The sequence below is a fragment of the Pipistrellus kuhlii genome, unplaced genomic scaffold, assembly GCF_014108245.1.
Source record: "Pipistrellus kuhlii isolate mPipKuh1 unplaced genomic scaffold, mPipKuh1.p scaffold_m20_p_18, whole genome shotgun sequence".
In the NCBI taxonomy this organism is placed as follows: Eukaryota; Metazoa; Chordata; class Mammalia; order Chiroptera; family Vespertilionidae; genus Pipistrellus; species Pipistrellus kuhlii.
Window position 1 is genome coordinate 14,138,812 of NW_023425493.1, and position 17,230 is coordinate 14,156,041.

The 17,230-nt window shown below is 38.5% G+C and overlaps 1 protein-coding gene across 1 annotated transcript in view; it reads right to left on the bottom strand.

The window, feature by feature from the left end:
* Window positions 1–15,294, bottom strand: part of PLA2G4A (phospholipase A2 group IVA) — a 121,178-nt gene extending 105,884 nt beyond the window's left edge. Inside the window, exon 1 of the mRNA XM_036442178.2 lies at window positions 15,163–15,294. The gene's annotated coding sequence lies outside the window, so the exon portion shown is untranslated. The remainder of the gene's footprint in view (window positions 1–15,162) is intronic.
* Between the last annotated feature and the right edge of the window lie 1,936 nt (window positions 15,295–17,230).

Here is a 17,230-nt window from a genome sequence, read left to right on the forward strand (position 1 = left end):
TCTTGGTGAGTGTACAGACTTTTAAGTCTGAAGCAAGAGCTTTATGGTTCCTTTTTTTTTTTGGCTGCTCTGTAATTAGAAACTTCCTGAACACTAATGAGAGGGAAATTTGGATATATTTTTCAACAAACACTTGTCCATGTAATGCAACTGTTGGCTCTCAATGAATGCTTAACAATGTGTGGTCTGTCCAAAACCCCGTTAGTCATGTTGTGTCAGGGCAAGATGGGGAAAGTGAACCAGAGCCAGAAACACAGACTGGAGGGTTTCATCAACTCCCCTTCCCCGCAGAGAGTGACAGGACAACAGGAAGAGAGGGGCTATTATTAGGTTGTGGTATCTGGAGGAAAGGGTCCGTTTCTCATTCCTTCCCTTTCATTGTGTAACAGACCAGAGGAGGTATTGAGAGGTTCAGCCCTGATGTGGTGGCAGGCTCCGCTCCTGGAGCCAGACTGAGTGAAGTCCAAGCCTATCTCCCCCTGTATGGGCCTGTGTGATCCTGATCCTCCGCTTCCTTACCTGTAAAATGGGGAGATGACCCCTCAGAGAGACAGTGGGAGGATGAAATGAGAAAATATATGTCAATCATCAAGCCTCCTAGCAGGTCATAAATATACCAAAGTATCATCCTATATAATGAAAGGCTAATATCCAAATAGACTGAACTGCAGAATGACCGGACACTATGATGTGTACTGACCACGAGGGGGCAGATGCTCAACACAGGAGCTGCCCCCTGGTTGTCAGTGTGCTCCCACAGGGGGAGAGCCACTCAGACAGAAGCCAGGCTCATGGCTAGTGATTGCAGCAGCAGTGGTGGGAGCCTCTCCCATCTCCACCTCCACGGCAGAACGAAAGATGTCTAACTGATGGCTTCCTGCAGGGAGCAGGCCTAGGCTATCAGTCGGACATCCCCTGAGGGCTCCCAGACTGTGAGAGGGCACAGGCTGGGCTGAGGGTCCCCACTGGTGCATGAATCTGTGCACTGGGCCTCTAGTTTAATATTATTGTTGTTTATGAAACTGATGCTTTCCCCAAACTGTCTCAACTTCCTGAGAATTATTTGGCTCTTTGGAGATTTCTATCAAAATCAAGTAGGCAAATTTGTTGAGTATCTTTTATAATGACTACTTTTTCCTATTTGACTATGTCTTTTCATAGAAATTTAAAAATACTGTTGTTTCTGCTCTATTAAAAATTTAAAAAAATAAAAGAATATTAGACCTCTGACTTGTCTGCTTCCAAATTCAAAGCTTTCTTTACAGAGAGATGTTTAGGGGAGTGCACTGTTATATCCATCATCATCTTTTTTATATGCCAATATATAGTTATATGGTATCACTAAATTTGTAAACTCTTAAATTTGCTGGTATTATTTTTAGAAACCTAAGGTAAGCAAAGAGTTTGATATCACTGACAAGCACAGAAAAGTTAAGAAACAAAAGGAATTAAAGTAAGTAAATGAGCTGCTTGATATGAAAAATGTCTCTCAAGTTACACTCTCAGTTTTAGTACAGAAAGCCTGTTAAGAGAGCTCTCCTGTCCTCAAGGCACTCTAAAAGCAAAGGAACCCATTAGTTAGGTCTGTTTCATATGCCAGGAACCCAGCAGCATGGAACCTGTCTCCTCTGTCCCACAGATGCCTGGTCCCTGTGGCTGATGTCCACGCTATTCTTGGTGAATTGACTTTTTCTGTTTCATAATTATTTCTTAGCCTCAAATTTGTATTATTGAAAGTTCATAATTTCAACAGATTATATATATATATATATATATATATATATATATATATATGGATTATCTACCAGAGTTTGGGAGAGGGGAAACATTTATGAGGTTGAAAATGGAAAAGGCCGACAGGAAAGGTAAGTAACTAAGCTGATATTTGAAGCCATGAATGGGCTTAGCTGTACAAAAAGGGAAAATGGGAAGATTTCCTCCACGAAAGGCCAGAAGCTGGAAGCAGCAGCTACACCAGAGCGGCTCCATCCCACTGCACTCTCTTACTAGTGCTGCTCCCATCCCCCCCACATACACACCTTCTCTATACGATAGTCTCTGCCTGTCCATCAGGGTTCCCTGTAATACACTCACTCTTAGAAGTAAACCGTCTTTTAACCTGTCTACTGGGTTAAGACCCCTGAATTTCTCCTTGATGTCTACAACCACAGTGTTATAGACTATCTTACCATTATGTGGAGTGCATGTCTCCAACATGAAGGGACCGCGCCCTCTCTCTCTCTCTCGCTCTCTCTCTCTCTCTCTCTATCTCTCTCTCTCTCCCTGTATTCCCATTGGGCCCTGATGTGTTACACAATGACTATTGATTGAAGGATGAATTAACAAACTTGGGAATTTGTGTGGTGTTTTGGAGAAAATGGCCAGACCATAGATGAGGTCTTGTGTTGAGAAATCATCAAGGAGAGGTAGAGCCTATTTATAGAATCTGGAATGATAAACTGGATGATATCTTAGCAATTACTACATTATTTTAAGAGTTCTGACCAGCCAGCATGGCTCAGTGGTTGAGTTGTCCACCTACGAACCAGAAGGTCAGGGTTTGATTCCTGTCAGGGCACATGCCTGGGTTGTGGGCTTGATCCCCAGTGTGGAGTGTGCAGGAGGCAGCCAATCAATGATTCTCTCTCATTATTGATATTTCTATCTCTCTCTCCCTCTCTGAAATCAATAAAAATATATTTAATATGTTTAAAAGTATACACACACACACACACACACACACACACACATATATATCAGTTCATACTTATTCAACATTTCCAGGTGCCAGGTACTGTACTAAGGGATTCATATACACTAGGGGTGTCGAACTCAATCAGAGAAGGGGCCAAAATCTAAAATCCAGCCTAAATCGCGGGCCGAATGGTTTACTGAACAGTTATAAACTGTCATTGTGATGGAAACGCAGCGGAGTGCAGTGATGACAGCGGGGTGCGGGCCACATTGCAAGGCCTGGCGGGACGGATTTGGCCCGCGGGCCTTGTGTTTGACACATGTGATATACACCATCTCATTTGGTCAATTGACAACTCAGACTGAGGCAGACAGCACCCTTAGCCACACTCTAATCTAAAGAGAACACTCTCTCCCAGGAAGACTAAGAAACTTTCCCAGGTCATCTGTGTCAATAGGTGCTGAGCCAGCCCTGGAATCCTGACACTCTGCCTCGTACCAAATTCGTTCTTTCTATATCATTCTGCCACTCTACCCTCAAGGACAAGAAGGATTTTGAGACATTCTACAATATGCAATAATGTTAAGAGTCTTAGCAGAGAGCCTGCACAATGGGAATGGTGCTTTGTATTAGTTTGCTAAGGCTGTCAAAATAAAATCCTACAGACTAGGTAGTTTCAGCAACAGAAACTGTTGCCTCACAGCTCCAGGGGCTGGAAATCTAAGACCAAAGTGTCTGCAGATCTGGTTTCCTCTGAGGCCTCTTCATTGGCTTACACATGGCCACCTTCTCCCTGTGTCCTCACATGGTCTTTCCTCTGTGCCCACATATCATGCTTGTCTGCTCTGTATCCAAATTTCCTCTTCTTAGGAGGGCACCAGTGGGCTCAGTTTAGGGCCCATCCTAAGGTCCTAACTCTATCACCTCTTTTAAAGCTCTACCCTCAAATGCAGTCACTGGTGGTGGGGGTTGGGGGTGGGTTACGACTTGAATTCATGAATTGGGGGAGCGGGCAGAGGATGAGGGCACAATTCAGTCTGAAACACACTGGTAATATAAACAGAGCATTTAAACAAAGAAGCATACAATCGTTAACTGAGAAAAGTCCTGTTTGGGGAGGGAGGGACACAGCCAGCCAAAGAGGCCCAGGTGTGATAGCATACGCTCCTAAACGAGGACTGTGGAGTTGAACCTAATCAGGTGAACCTGTTTTGTAGGCGAGGACACTGGCCGGCCTGGCTCACAGCTGCATTATGAACAAACCAAGAATGTCTCCTGGCCAGAAGCCAGTTTCCTAATTTTCTCTCCTCGATTTGTTGTTATTCTCTCTGATTTGTTGTTATTTTCCATTGCTCCACCTCTTGCTGGCCACAAACAAGCAGCCATGTAGTCTATAGTGCAGGTCACACAATTTTGGAACTAGAAGAAAATATTTATAATCGCCACCTAGACAGAATTTCAATGTGCAAATGTGTACCCTAGACCTAAAGATGTAAACAAATGGATCCAAGCCCACCCAGTTAGGGAAACTGATTTCTTTTATTTTATTCAATTACACTTTACTTTCATGATTATTCCGAGTTAGTTTCAAAAGCATACTGGTTAGACAATCATATACTTTAAAAGAGTGTGGAATCTAAAGAACAAAATAAACAAAATAGAAACAGACTCAGAGAAACAGAACAGACTGATGGTTGACAGAAGGAAGGTGGGGTTGAGGGACTAAATACAAAAGGCTAAGGGATTAAGTATACCTTGCTAGTTATGGAATAATCACAAAAATGTAAATTATAGCATAGGGAGTATAGTCAATAACATGGTGTTAACTATGTACGGGGCCAGGTGGGTACTGGGAATATCAGGGGAACAGCTAAACGCATTTCTTCACTCCAGCCAGCTACTCTTTGTAAGCTACCAGCAACCCCACCCACTTCCAGAATGCTTGAGCTAAAAAGGAAACATAGCCAAAATGAGACAGAACATATAGGTAAATTTTAATTTGACCAGAATTTTAAGTTCCAAGTTATCGTTTGCTGATAAGCTCAAGATATGAATTAGAAGGAAGTGAATAACTGAATTTATCTCTATGATTCGTCCAATAAAGCTTCAAAAGAGTCATTTTCATCGTTTATACTTCTCTAGGTTTGAATCATAGTTATCCGATGTTTACTTACAAACACTAAGTGGATTGTTTCCAAAATTTCTCTTCCCACTCAAACATTATGGAGTAATATCCCATCGACAAGTGTAAACTATATTTGTTCATTTTTAGAAAATGAGTAACATTTAACCTTCTACCTAAAAGAAACTGATAATGATGATGTACTGGGTATTAACACTTTTTCAATACATCTAACAACATGGCACAAAAGGTTAAGAAAAAAAGGTGTATTTTGAGAAGCACATTATTTCTACAGCTTCTCCCTCCCTCCCTCCCTCCCTCCCTCCCTCCCTCTCTCTCTCTCTTTCCTCTCCAGACTAGACAGTTCAAAATATTCTCCCCTGGGGCGCATTTGTGTTTTGCTGAGGCTTCCACTCCCTCCTTAATTGCTGCCTTTTTTGAATGACGTACTGGAGATTGCCACAGCAGCAAAAGCCATATACTTTTCCTAAAGTAAACAGTCCCGGGAAAACCCCCAGGAAAATGGTCATGCTGGCTTTAATGTTTCATGAGCGTGAGGCTGATCTTGTCATTAAAGTAGGAAATGTTGACTATGATTTTGAAGCAGAAAAAATGGACAGGAAACATGGCAGGAATGGTAGAAGATCAGCAAAGCCATATACCTGCCCACCTCAGGTGTTAACTGTGAAGTTCAACTAGACCAGCATTCTGCAGTACTGGAGAAGGGAGCCTGTAATAGGAGTCAAGTTCACCATTCCTTTGTCAGGTGATAAGAAGGTTTGAAGTATGCTTCCAGATACTGTGAATGGCTGTTCACCTTTGAAATGCACAGGAAACCCAGTCTTTTGCAGGATTAAGAGCTCCTGCAAAATAGAAAGTATTTCTTTCCTCTCCTTCCTTCTTTCTTCCTTCCTTCCTTTTTTTCCTCCCTTCATTCCCTCCCTCCTTCCCTCCTTTCTTCCTCCCCCTCTCTCTTCCCCCCCCCTCTCTCTCTCTCTTTCTTTCTTTCTTTCAAACCCAGATAAACCATTCTAGTTTATCTGGGTTTGCTTCTAGCATTTCAACACAATTGGAGAAAAGCCATATAACCTGGCATTTTTAGGTTCACATTCTCTAAACTCAAAGAGTCAACACTACCCAGCATCTTTCCAAGTTTCTCTAGTGAACTTGCATTCCCACTCTAAAAAATGACTTTCTTCTTCCCCTCAAGTCTTACTCCAACCCCCTCCAACCCACTTTTAGCTGATGACCTCATCTCTCTTCTCTGAGAAAACAGAAGGCACCAGAGGGAAGTTTCTCATCTTCCCACCACCAGCTCTGCAAACTCCTCCACATCTACACAACGTAGGTAATTCCTCCTCCTGTTGCAGACCTGGCCCCACACGTTGTCTCTCTGACTAAAAAATCCCTCTCTCCTCCTCAAGTACTTCACTCTGATGTCCATGCCTTTCCCCCCCCCCCCCCCCTGAATCATCAAACGTTACTAATCTGGTTAGTAAACCTGTTAGTCTCCCTCTACTCCATATTCCTTTGCCTTCCATGTCTCCATTTTTATGCTGTTTCACTGACAGATACCTGGGAAGAGCCACTTGCTTAAACTGTCTCCAATATCCTCCAGCCCTCGCTTCCCATCCACTTACCATCTCACTTCCACTTCCTTCTCATCCTATTCTGTCCACTGAAGCTGTTCTTAATCAAGATCTCTAGTAATCTTCAAGTTTTCAAATGTAGCCGTCACTTTTCTAACCCTCTGCTTCTCTGGAACCACTTTCCATCCTTTTCTTCCAGTCCCTATTTTTCCATCTGATTTCTTGGTCACTTCTTTGCAGGTTTATTTGCAAATGCTGTCCTCTGCCTGGAGTCCCCACCCTGAGCCACACCTTCACCTCCCATGCATGGCTTCTCATCCCTCGCATCTTGGCTTAACTTTTACCTCTCAGCCAAACCTTCCCATCCTTCACCTTCCCAGTTATTGTCTACAGTTGAAGTCCATTTGCTTCCTTTTTTATCTGTTTATTGTTTGCTTAATTACTGTCTCTCTTTTGCAAGAGGGAATTAATCACTGTACTTGCTTGATTCACCCAGGCATGCCCTAAATGTAACACAATGCCTAAGCATGTGGTTAGTATTAATTAAAACTTACTGAATTGGTGAAGGAATAAATGCACAAAGCCCAGTGATCAACAATTCCTGGTTGATATTAGTATCTACATTTTTTTCACCCAAAAGGTAAAATTCTTAAGTGAAAAAGAGAAAAGGCTACCTAAATTTCTTCTTTTTTAAGTATTAAAAAAGATACATTTCTCTTATTATCCTAGCTATACTATACATATAAATAAAATGGTATTTAGAAATTATTTTCCTCAAAGAATATTCTAATTTTTATGAAAGTTCTTTTTATTGTGACAATAATTCATAAGGTATTAGCCAACTAAGTTAATTTACCAATCTAAAATATAATTTAATAGTAAGAAATTCAGCAAATTCTAAATGAGTCTCAAAAAATTAAGTGCCAACTAGCAGACTGGAAGTGAACATCTTACTATCTTATAATTAAATCTTTCATTAACCAAGAAATCTCTTTAATCTAGAATTTTTGCTATGAGAAATCTTCCTAAAATACATGCTGGTAACATCTTCTCCTAAGAATCAAGGCTATAATAACATTTTAAATAATTATCTGCACATAAGTGACCATTGCATATTAAAAGTAATGACTTAGAAATCTGTGCCACAAACTATGGAAATGCCTTAGGTGTTATGTCTTTGAGTTATAAATTCATGACCTTAATCAATTTTAAATTCCTCTGCCTGTTCTTCATGACAGCTGAATAGGAATGAAGATGATACCTGTTTGAGGTTTGTGGCTATTATGAAATCTTAATCATAGATGCTGGCAGGAGTCCATACAGAATGTCCTCATAACAGCATGCATCTTTAGGCACTTTCCCCCAGCTTGCTTTTCAATAAATTCTTATACAATTGCTCTAAATTATTTTTCTCAATACTTTCATAATATTATATGAAATACTGCATGTAAAAACCAACAAGATAGGTTACTCTTTTTTTAATAAATTAAAAAATGAGGACCTGAAGAAAATCTTAAGACACCATTTATCTGCCCTCAGACTATCCCCTTCTACAATTACAGACCCAAGAATTCAGCAGAAATACCTCCTTCCAAAAGGGGGTTAACATCCCAGCTCATTGCCGATAGACTGAACTCAACTTGCTTATCTTGTTAAAGCTGTGGATATTGAAGTATGGGGCAAAGAGGAAGTGTGTCAATTTACTGACTGAAACTCAGAAGCCATTTGCTGACCTAATGTTTCTAGTGGCTCAGTTGCATCTAGCACTCAAACTTGATCTTCTATGTATTACTTATTGTGAAGTTATACATATGTATAGTAAACAATTTTACAACTAATGTAAGTTTTAAACCTGAAAAGGAATGTCTAGTTTACCATAAGCTACTGAATTGTTCAGAAAGGTAAAATAATTTTTTTCTCTAACTGATTAATCCAAGGTTAGAGCAATTATACAAATGCTTTGTACCAACTTTCAGGGTTAATAAAAAGAGCAAAAAAAAAAAAAGTAATAGGTTCTACAGGTTATACTTAAATATTCTAAAAGAATGATCTACTCCAAACTGGAAATAAAGCCTCTAGTAAAATAAATTAATACTTCATATATAACTCATAATATGTCTGTTTTGTATTTTTAGATAAAATGTTACATACTTTATCTTTTTAAAATATATTTTTATTTATTTCAAAGAGGAAGGGAGACGGATTGAGAGCAATATCAATGACAACAGAGAATCATCAATTAGCTGCCTTCTGCACACTCCCTATAGGGGATTGAGCCCATGACCTGGGCATGTGCCCTGATGCATAATAAAACCATGACCTCCTGATTCATAAGTTGATGCTCAATCATTGAGCCCACTGGATACTTTATCTTCTTAAAGTGGTATATAGCTATATAAAATGCTAAATAGTTCTAAAATACAAAACTGTAGACCATACACTACTTTCTCAATCATTCTTAAATGTTTGTGTAATTTCCTCTATTAGGTCAATCAGTAATCCAGTTAAAAGAGATGAATAGTGAGTTAATATGGAAACCTGTACTATCTGGATCTTCTTTCCCCAATAATTTTTCTGATGTTAACACAAATAGGAAGAGGTTGGTGGCCTTAAAAATAACACCCATCAAAATTGAAAATGCAAACCAATTAATCACTTAATTAATTGAAGTATACAAAATGCATCGAAATGGAAATCATGATGATTGGACATTAAATAAGCCATTTGGTGTTTCCACATTTCTCTTTTCAGATCTGTAAAATGTGACTACCTTCTCTGCTAACTTACTGAGTTATTTTGGGAATGAAGTTCTCAAGCATTCTCTTCATAAGCCATAAATGCTGTACAAATGAAAAATATTGACCCTGTGATTTTTTTTTCAAACTACATAATCAAAGAGCATATTGTAAATTAGGTAATATCACAATGAAAAACTAAGCACATATAAGCTGAGTATTAGAAAAATATGAGTTTTCTAGACTATTGAATACTGAAATTACACATATTAAACAAATTATATATTTGTGTCCTAATTCAAAACATACTGTTACCTAAAATACCCAAATTTCCCTGTAGACTCCAAAACAAGCAAATGAGGAGAAAGCTTAAGGAAAGGGGAGAAGATGATTTATTTACAACTGCATGTACTAAGAACATATCAGCCCATCATCTTTAAACCAGAGGATCCCTGCTTACAGGTATTGGTTGAGTTTCTCTAGTCATTTGAATTCATTAAATAAGTGACTGGCCTTATAAATCTACTTCTGGTGAACAGTGACGTATTTAAGCTTACTTAATATGTGTATAAAGGAGAAATAAACTGTATTTTTAAAGAATATAGTAAGGGTGGACTAAGAATCAGAGAGAATCAAAAATCGGAATCACATAGCAAGAGCAGCAAATATTTGGTACATCTCTTTTTCTCAGGCAGGTGATGGTATTAAAAGACCAGAACACGATCTGCTCTACTTACTATCTTCTTTGAAAAGAATACAAGAACCAACTTTTGGTTCACCAAACTGTCACTGCCCAAATTACCAAAGTAGAAGATGAAGAGTTGACTAAAATTTAAACTCATTTTAAGTTGGTTCATGACAAACATGGATACTATTTTTCTTTTTTTTTTTCTTTCTTTTTTTAATATATTTTATTGATTTTTTACAGAGAGAAGAAGAGAAGGATAGAGAGCTAGAAACGTTGATGAGAGAGAAACATCGACCAGCCTCCTGCACACCCTCCACCAGGGATGTGCCCGCAATCAATGTACATGACCTTGACCGGAATCGAACCCAGGGCCTTTCAGTCCGCAGACCGACGCTCTACCACTGAGCCAAACCAGTTTCGGCGGATACTATTTTTCTTATGAAACCTTTACAAGGAATCATCATTAACCTTCAGTCCTTTTCTGCATTAAGCAAGTCTGGATGCTCCCAGAGGTGTGGGACATTCTACAAGGATTTTTGAAACCCTCTTCAATTTCCCTAATTTTGTAGAATACAACAGTCTATGAGAATACATATGACTTGCTTTCATTTTTCAGTCATCTCACCCATCTTTAAACAAAGGGCTTTAGGAAACAATAAGGTCAATCCTTCAAAATTGAGAAAAGCAATGTTTCCAGAATTTCTATTTCTAGTTCAAAATTTAGCTTTAATTTTGACCTCTAACACTCTTTAATACGGAGGACTCCAAAGGGTCTTTGATTATGTGAGCTATGGCTATTGGTATTTACTGAATTAGGAATTAAAATTGAAAAAAAATATATTTAAAACTCACATTGAAAGAGGCAATTCATAAACATAGACATCTAAGTGGCTCTAATGCCGTTGTAACTAGCTAATTATTAATAATAGAAAAGGAGCAAAGAGAAGGCCAGACATTATGGGCATATTTCCTACAAAGCATTGGGGGAAAAGGGACTGGACAAAGGGAAGATAGACATGTGCCCAGTAAAGTTGGGATGACTACGGAAGGTGTGTACTCTCAGTCACACCTGGGAACAGAGGTCATTGGCCAGAATGGGTATATCCACGATAAATTCAAGGAAATTTGGGATCTATGGTATAATCCCAGGATCGAAGAAGTCCGCTATCTTGGTTCCTCTTGGCACAGTTGGCTCATAGCTCATGCTTAGCTTCCTGGCATTATATCATATGGCCCATGGCCACGAGAACCCCCATACACAATGGATTGCAACTAGCCCAATGATATACTGGACCTGGCTCCAACATGGAAAACTCTTGACACTGGCTTTGATTTTAGCTTTACTGAAAACCAGCTATACTTCTTCTACTGGACTAAGGGTAATGGGACTTTGGAAATGCAAAGAGATTTAGCTCCGTGTGAATAAAAATTATTGATTCTCCTGTGCAAGTCACAGAAAAATTATTTTTCTTTGGATATCATAAGAAGTCCATCCACAGCAGCACCCAGTGGGGAAGAAGACCCCCCCTCCCACTTTATCAGATATCAGCTACTTTGAAAATTATTCAACCTTACTTTTGGAAGAAATGCGAATTTAAACAAAATGCCATTTTCATATAACAATTATCTAACTTTTTAACCTATTGTTTATTGTGCTTGAGTAAAACACAGAATTGGTTTAGGGAAATTCTACCCTCTTGTTTACTTATAAATGGATGCAATCTTTTTTAAAAAATGAAATACCGAAAATAATAATTAGCATTCCATAACATATTGGTAAATATTTTTAGGAATCCTCCAAATAACCAAGTGTTATTATTTCTATGCTACAGTTGAGAAAAGAATGTTTTGCTAAAACAATTATTGGCTTATCTCACAACCTGTAAGTAATAAAACTTTTGTTAGAACCTGGAACATACACTTGTAAGAACCTATCCAAAGGAAATAACCAAAGAGGTATACAAACATTTATATAAGGGGTCCCAGTTGAAACATTATTTATAATAGTAGAAATCTGTAATCTGCCTAAATCCAACAATTTATAATTGGCCAGTATATTTCCACAGATTAAAATTACATCATAGAACCATACTCTTGCTCATGTATAGACTGGCATTGCTTACACAGTGTATAACATATAGTAGGAACTCAATAATATCTACATTAATAAAAGAGAAAATTATAAATTGACCATCCCTCTGCTATGCTCACCAGCCAATCAGGAGTGAGTATGTAAATTAACCCGACAAAGATGTTGGTTAATTTGCATATAATACATGGAATGAAGACTGAAGATGGCATAGAAGGAAGCTAAGCGCTGCAGAAGGGAGCAAAGTGGCTGAGAAGGGAGCAAAGCCCACTCCCTTCTCTGCTTCACTCCGACTGCAGGAAGCCCTATTCTTGCAGGAATCTTCCTGCAACAGGCCTCTAGTTTAAAATATAAATAAATGCAAAATAATGAATGAGTACAAAAAACGCATGTTTTAAGAGAAAATTCCATGATTGAAGAGGAAGTATGTTATAAAACAGTATGAATTGTGTGTTAAATTAATTAAATGAGGAAGCAATTAGTCTGAGGCAACTTCATTATCTTGGAGACATACATAAGCAAATCAAAATCTTAAACCTGTAAATGCCTCAAAGTTACAAAATTGAAACCTAAGGACAACTAATCACAAACATCCAATTAAGCTTTAAGCTATAGCCACTCAATAATTTCCTTACTTTGCTTCCACTTTTTCTCTATAAAAGTCTCTACCTCTAGATCCTGCAGGTGATGCTTTCCTAACTACTTTGCGTTTTTCACTGCCTCACTTCAACTGACTTTCGCTCAAATAAACTTTTAAAATGTTTAAAATGCCTCATTTTACCTTTTAGCAAATATGATCACAATTTTATAATATTTACATGTGAATACATATATATAGGAAAATGCCTAGAAGTATAAACAGATGTACATACAGGAATTCCTGTCTCTCTGCTGATGCATGCTAGTTATTCAATAAATATTTGTTGATTGAATAAATGAAAGAATAATATTTTTAAAATGGTTATTCCTTTAGGGGGTAATAGGTAATTTTTCACTGTACTTCTTTGCAATTTACTATACTGAATGAAACTTAAAGTTACCATAAATTATCTTTGGAATAAATGAGAATATTATAAAGCATAATCGTGCTGGGAAATGTAGTAGTTAGGAACTTTAGAATAAAAGAGCAAATCTAGACAACCCACAATCCAATTAAAAAATGACTTACGTCTTGTTTTCCTACTAGGTTTTACTTACTGCATTCAGCAACAAAAGATACCAGATGTTACAGAAAAATGACAAGGTTAATATTGCCCAACTAGTCATTAGTAAGGCTAAGTCTAGAATTTAGGTCACTTGGTTTCCAGTCAAGTGGATTTTCCATTACACCAAACTGCTTAGAGTTCCAGCACACTGACGAATAACTGAACAATGAGAGCATTGCAATCAATAATCACTATTAGGCAGTTCTTTACTTATAAATTAAACGATTTGATAATTATTTGATACTATCAAAAAATTCCGAAGTTCTAAGAAGTACAACATTTTCATGTGACATTAACTGTTTTGCGGGGAGTGGTATGAGCATCCTAAAGCTGCTTCCAAATGTGTGTGTGTTGGAGGACAGTATGCGAGCATTATTCTGGGAAAGGGTCTACAGCTTTCATACTTGTAAAAGGGTCTGTGACTTAAAAAAAAAAAAAAAGTTGAGAATAACTAAAGCTATAAAGTCTGCAAGAAGAAGAAGGGAACAAATTGATGGTCAATGAAAGGCCTATGAGAGGAAAAGGAACCACAGCTAATTCTGTCTTCCTCTTTTTTATTCTAGGAACTTATTTTTAATATGCAAATGATATGGTTTCATGACTTTGCTTTCTAAGCAGTGACACCAAGAACGATACTGATAGGTTAAAAACAGGCTAAGTTATCTCTATGTTGTGAACTTCTTCAGGTACTAAGACATCTATTCAATTGTTTTCCTTTTCCTAATTAAACATATATGCAAAATACTTCAAAAGTGACCACTTAGGTTAATTAGGAAAAGGAAGATTGAATAGATGTCTTAGTTTCTTGTCCCATAAAATGTGCTTCCCCTACAGGAAGTTTGTAAAGCTGCTGTGAACAAATGCAGATAAAACACTTCTCTAGGCATTTCACAATTATTGCTTAATTTAAAATTTAACTCTTTCTCTGCTCAATGAAAGAAGCAAATAACTGTGTTTTTATTTTTTATTTTTTATCCCAGCATCAAACTCGATTGGCAAGGTGTGGGGACCTCTAGGATACACTATCCCCTGCAAATGTCTTGGGCTAGAATTTCACATTTATGCGACAAACGAAACAAACTCCCAAACACAAATTGTCCTTGGAAGGGTTAAACACGCAAATATCATAACTTAGACATCCATCCAAATAATATGCCCTCTCTCTCTACCTCAGCTGAATAAATGCTTACATCATCAACCAAAAGGAAGAGCATTTCTTGTTCTAGTTTTTGAGGTGAAAAATCATTACTTTTAAGACTGAAATTATTATAAGCTGTAGGAGACTTAGCTATGTTAAGTCACTATTATTTCAAATTCAATGCTTTTTTTTTTTTCTTTCTGCTTCTTCAAAAACAAAATTACTGAAATAGTATTCACACTCGAAGCTTAACGTTATCATTATTCGGTCAAATCTTTTCCAAGGTCTAGCCGGGAGCTCTGTTCTCCTGGCATGTCCACCAAGTTAGAGAAAGGGCAAATCTGAATACCGGCTGTTTTACAATTAATTTTTCAGTATTGTCTTTTTTTTTCTATCTGCATAACACTGCAACACATTAAATACCCAGGAATGCTTTGCGTAAGTAACCAAAATGACTACGTCTTCACCAAAACTTAAACGAGTCCCCAAATTCTGTAACTAAAGAGCATCAGGGCTGTCAAATGCACGCTGCTCAAGTGTTGGGGAATCTGCTACCAGGAGGTGACATCACGTGGAGCCCCATTAAGCGCCACCTCGCTGCCTTTTGAATGTTGGGTTGGCTCTTTTCCCTGCTGCTGAGTGAAGGAACACCTTATCTTTTGACTCCGAGGTGCATCTAGACCCCAGAGATCAAACTGGCACTTGTTAGAAGACAATTAAGATTCCCTAGTCTGTCTCGTTTCAAAAGGCAGAGAGGACAGGCGGACTTTTTAAAAACGCAGTGGATGCCAGATGTCCCCATGTCCTTTCCCTCCTTCCAAGTTAAGACACAAACTAGAAGCTGAGGAGGGTGGGAGAGGGAAGCGGAGAGGGCGGGAGGTAGAGGAAATATATCGCTTACAGTTCCCAGAGTTACAAGAGCTTCCTCGGGCTCCTTTATGCCTCTAGCTTTCTGTCGGGATCCTTTTTCTGCCCGGGACCACAGTGAAGTTTAAGTCCAATTCCTTGGTGGGAGGGGCTAAGACGTGGGCTGGTTTCCTTTAGTCTTCGCGGATGTTTTAAGGTGGAATGAAAGAGGAAGCGAGGGAAAGGACTGCTCCTGCAGATGCAGGCATCCTAATGCCAGGGGTGACTTATCAGAACAAAGAGTTTGAAGTTCAGGACACATACTTAAACAACGTGTGCGTTAACCGGTCCTAAATCACATGGATGCTGGCTGGTGTGTGTGTGTGTGTGTGTGTGTGTGTCTGGAAGCACTCTGTGTCCTTAAGTAGTTACCGCTTCCTCTTTTTTCCAAACAAGTAAGAACTAGATTTGAAAAGATGAATAACCTAGAGCATTTTCAAATTCTTAAAAAGGCCAAGTTGATAACCCAGAACATAAAATGAGTACATTATAAGAACACTTTAACAATCAAATTTGTTCAAATATCTCCTCCCCAAACGTAAAACACCTGCATTGATAGTTGTTTGTAAATGTAAGATTAAAGGCATACCAGCAACCATAATGCACATACATCAAGAGTTAGGGGAGAACAAAATCAGGTTGAACTACCACTTTGCAATGTAAGTTCATATACCTCAAATAGCCATACCTGGTATGACTGTAACAAGGAAGGTGTACTGCTTAAATTTATCCAAATTCCACAAGAATGGTGTAGTGTCTTTAAGGATTAATTTAGTGTATTTTGTTTTCAACCCAGTATCTTCTATTTTTGCCTTTAATAAAATACTGAGTGCATTCTCTTAGCTTTCTTATAACACTTTCAAATAATATAATTTCTGCAGATCCTGTCATTAAATTTTATGGATTTTCCACTTTCTAGAGCCCAAGATTCAACTCCCTTTTGTCATTTGTTTTCTATCATAAATTCAACCTGATATGTTATAAATCTCTAAAAAAAAAAAAAAAAAGGCTTGAGTGTCTAATGGGAATCAAGATCTTTCTCTTTCCAAAAAAGACCCTGAATTTCTGAAGAGCGGATATGTGCTAAAGAGAGGAGCAGAGAGTACACTGTTATTTTCCACCTTTTACTCCAGGTACAATTGGTGAAAGGAGATGTTTTCAGAGCACATTCATCCTAAAACTGACATAGAAAGACTTCCTTGAGAAGCAGCCTCACGTGCTCCCATAAGTTTGATGATAAAAGGTTGTACCTCTCGGGATTTGAAGAGGTTGTCCAATAGTGTGTCACGTGTTGAAGATAAGAAAAATGTTTGATTAAGTGCTTTTAAAGAAGATTTCAGAGTATGTTACGGCGATAGTTAAAACGCATGGGAAGATGGGCTTACCAAGTCAGGCTGACTTGTCTCCATGCTTGTAGCGAAGAGACGCTTTTGCAAGCACGTCTCTCTCCCGCTCTGTAACTGTGCAGAACATCTCCCATTTCCCCATTCTGTGGTGCTGTGGCCTCCATGCCCACAACCCTTTTGGCTCCCTGCCTATGAGCTCATTGTTCACATAGACCCCTAGATGGATAGCCCAAGTTCAGATTTACTGTCTTTACTTTGTCCAACCTCCCCCATCCAGCCCCAAAAATATTTCCAACACTAGCCTACTGGCTCCAAGAACTTCTGCCTCCTCTTTAGGTAAGACAGATCCTGCTCTTATAGCTTGCCTCCAGAGGTAGGACCCATTAGGTCTGAAGATCCCTCTTCCCTGTGTCTGTCCATCAAAGAAGATCAGTTAGGAGGAGGAATACAGGTGGAAATCAATTGAAACTGAGCCACGTAATAACCTCTAATTTAAATCCAATCCTCCTTTTGCATTGTTGCCAATGAGTTGTGGTTTGTTTTGGTATTTTAATACCTTTGCTGTTAGTTGACAATTTAAAATTTAAAACTGAAAATAATAAGCTAATTTTAGCACTGGACAAGTCAGCAAAAGGAATAGCCTCAGAAGTGGTCAGATTACTAACAAGGAAGTACCTACTGGTCAAAACCCTGGCTCAAAAAAGCAGAAAAGGAGAA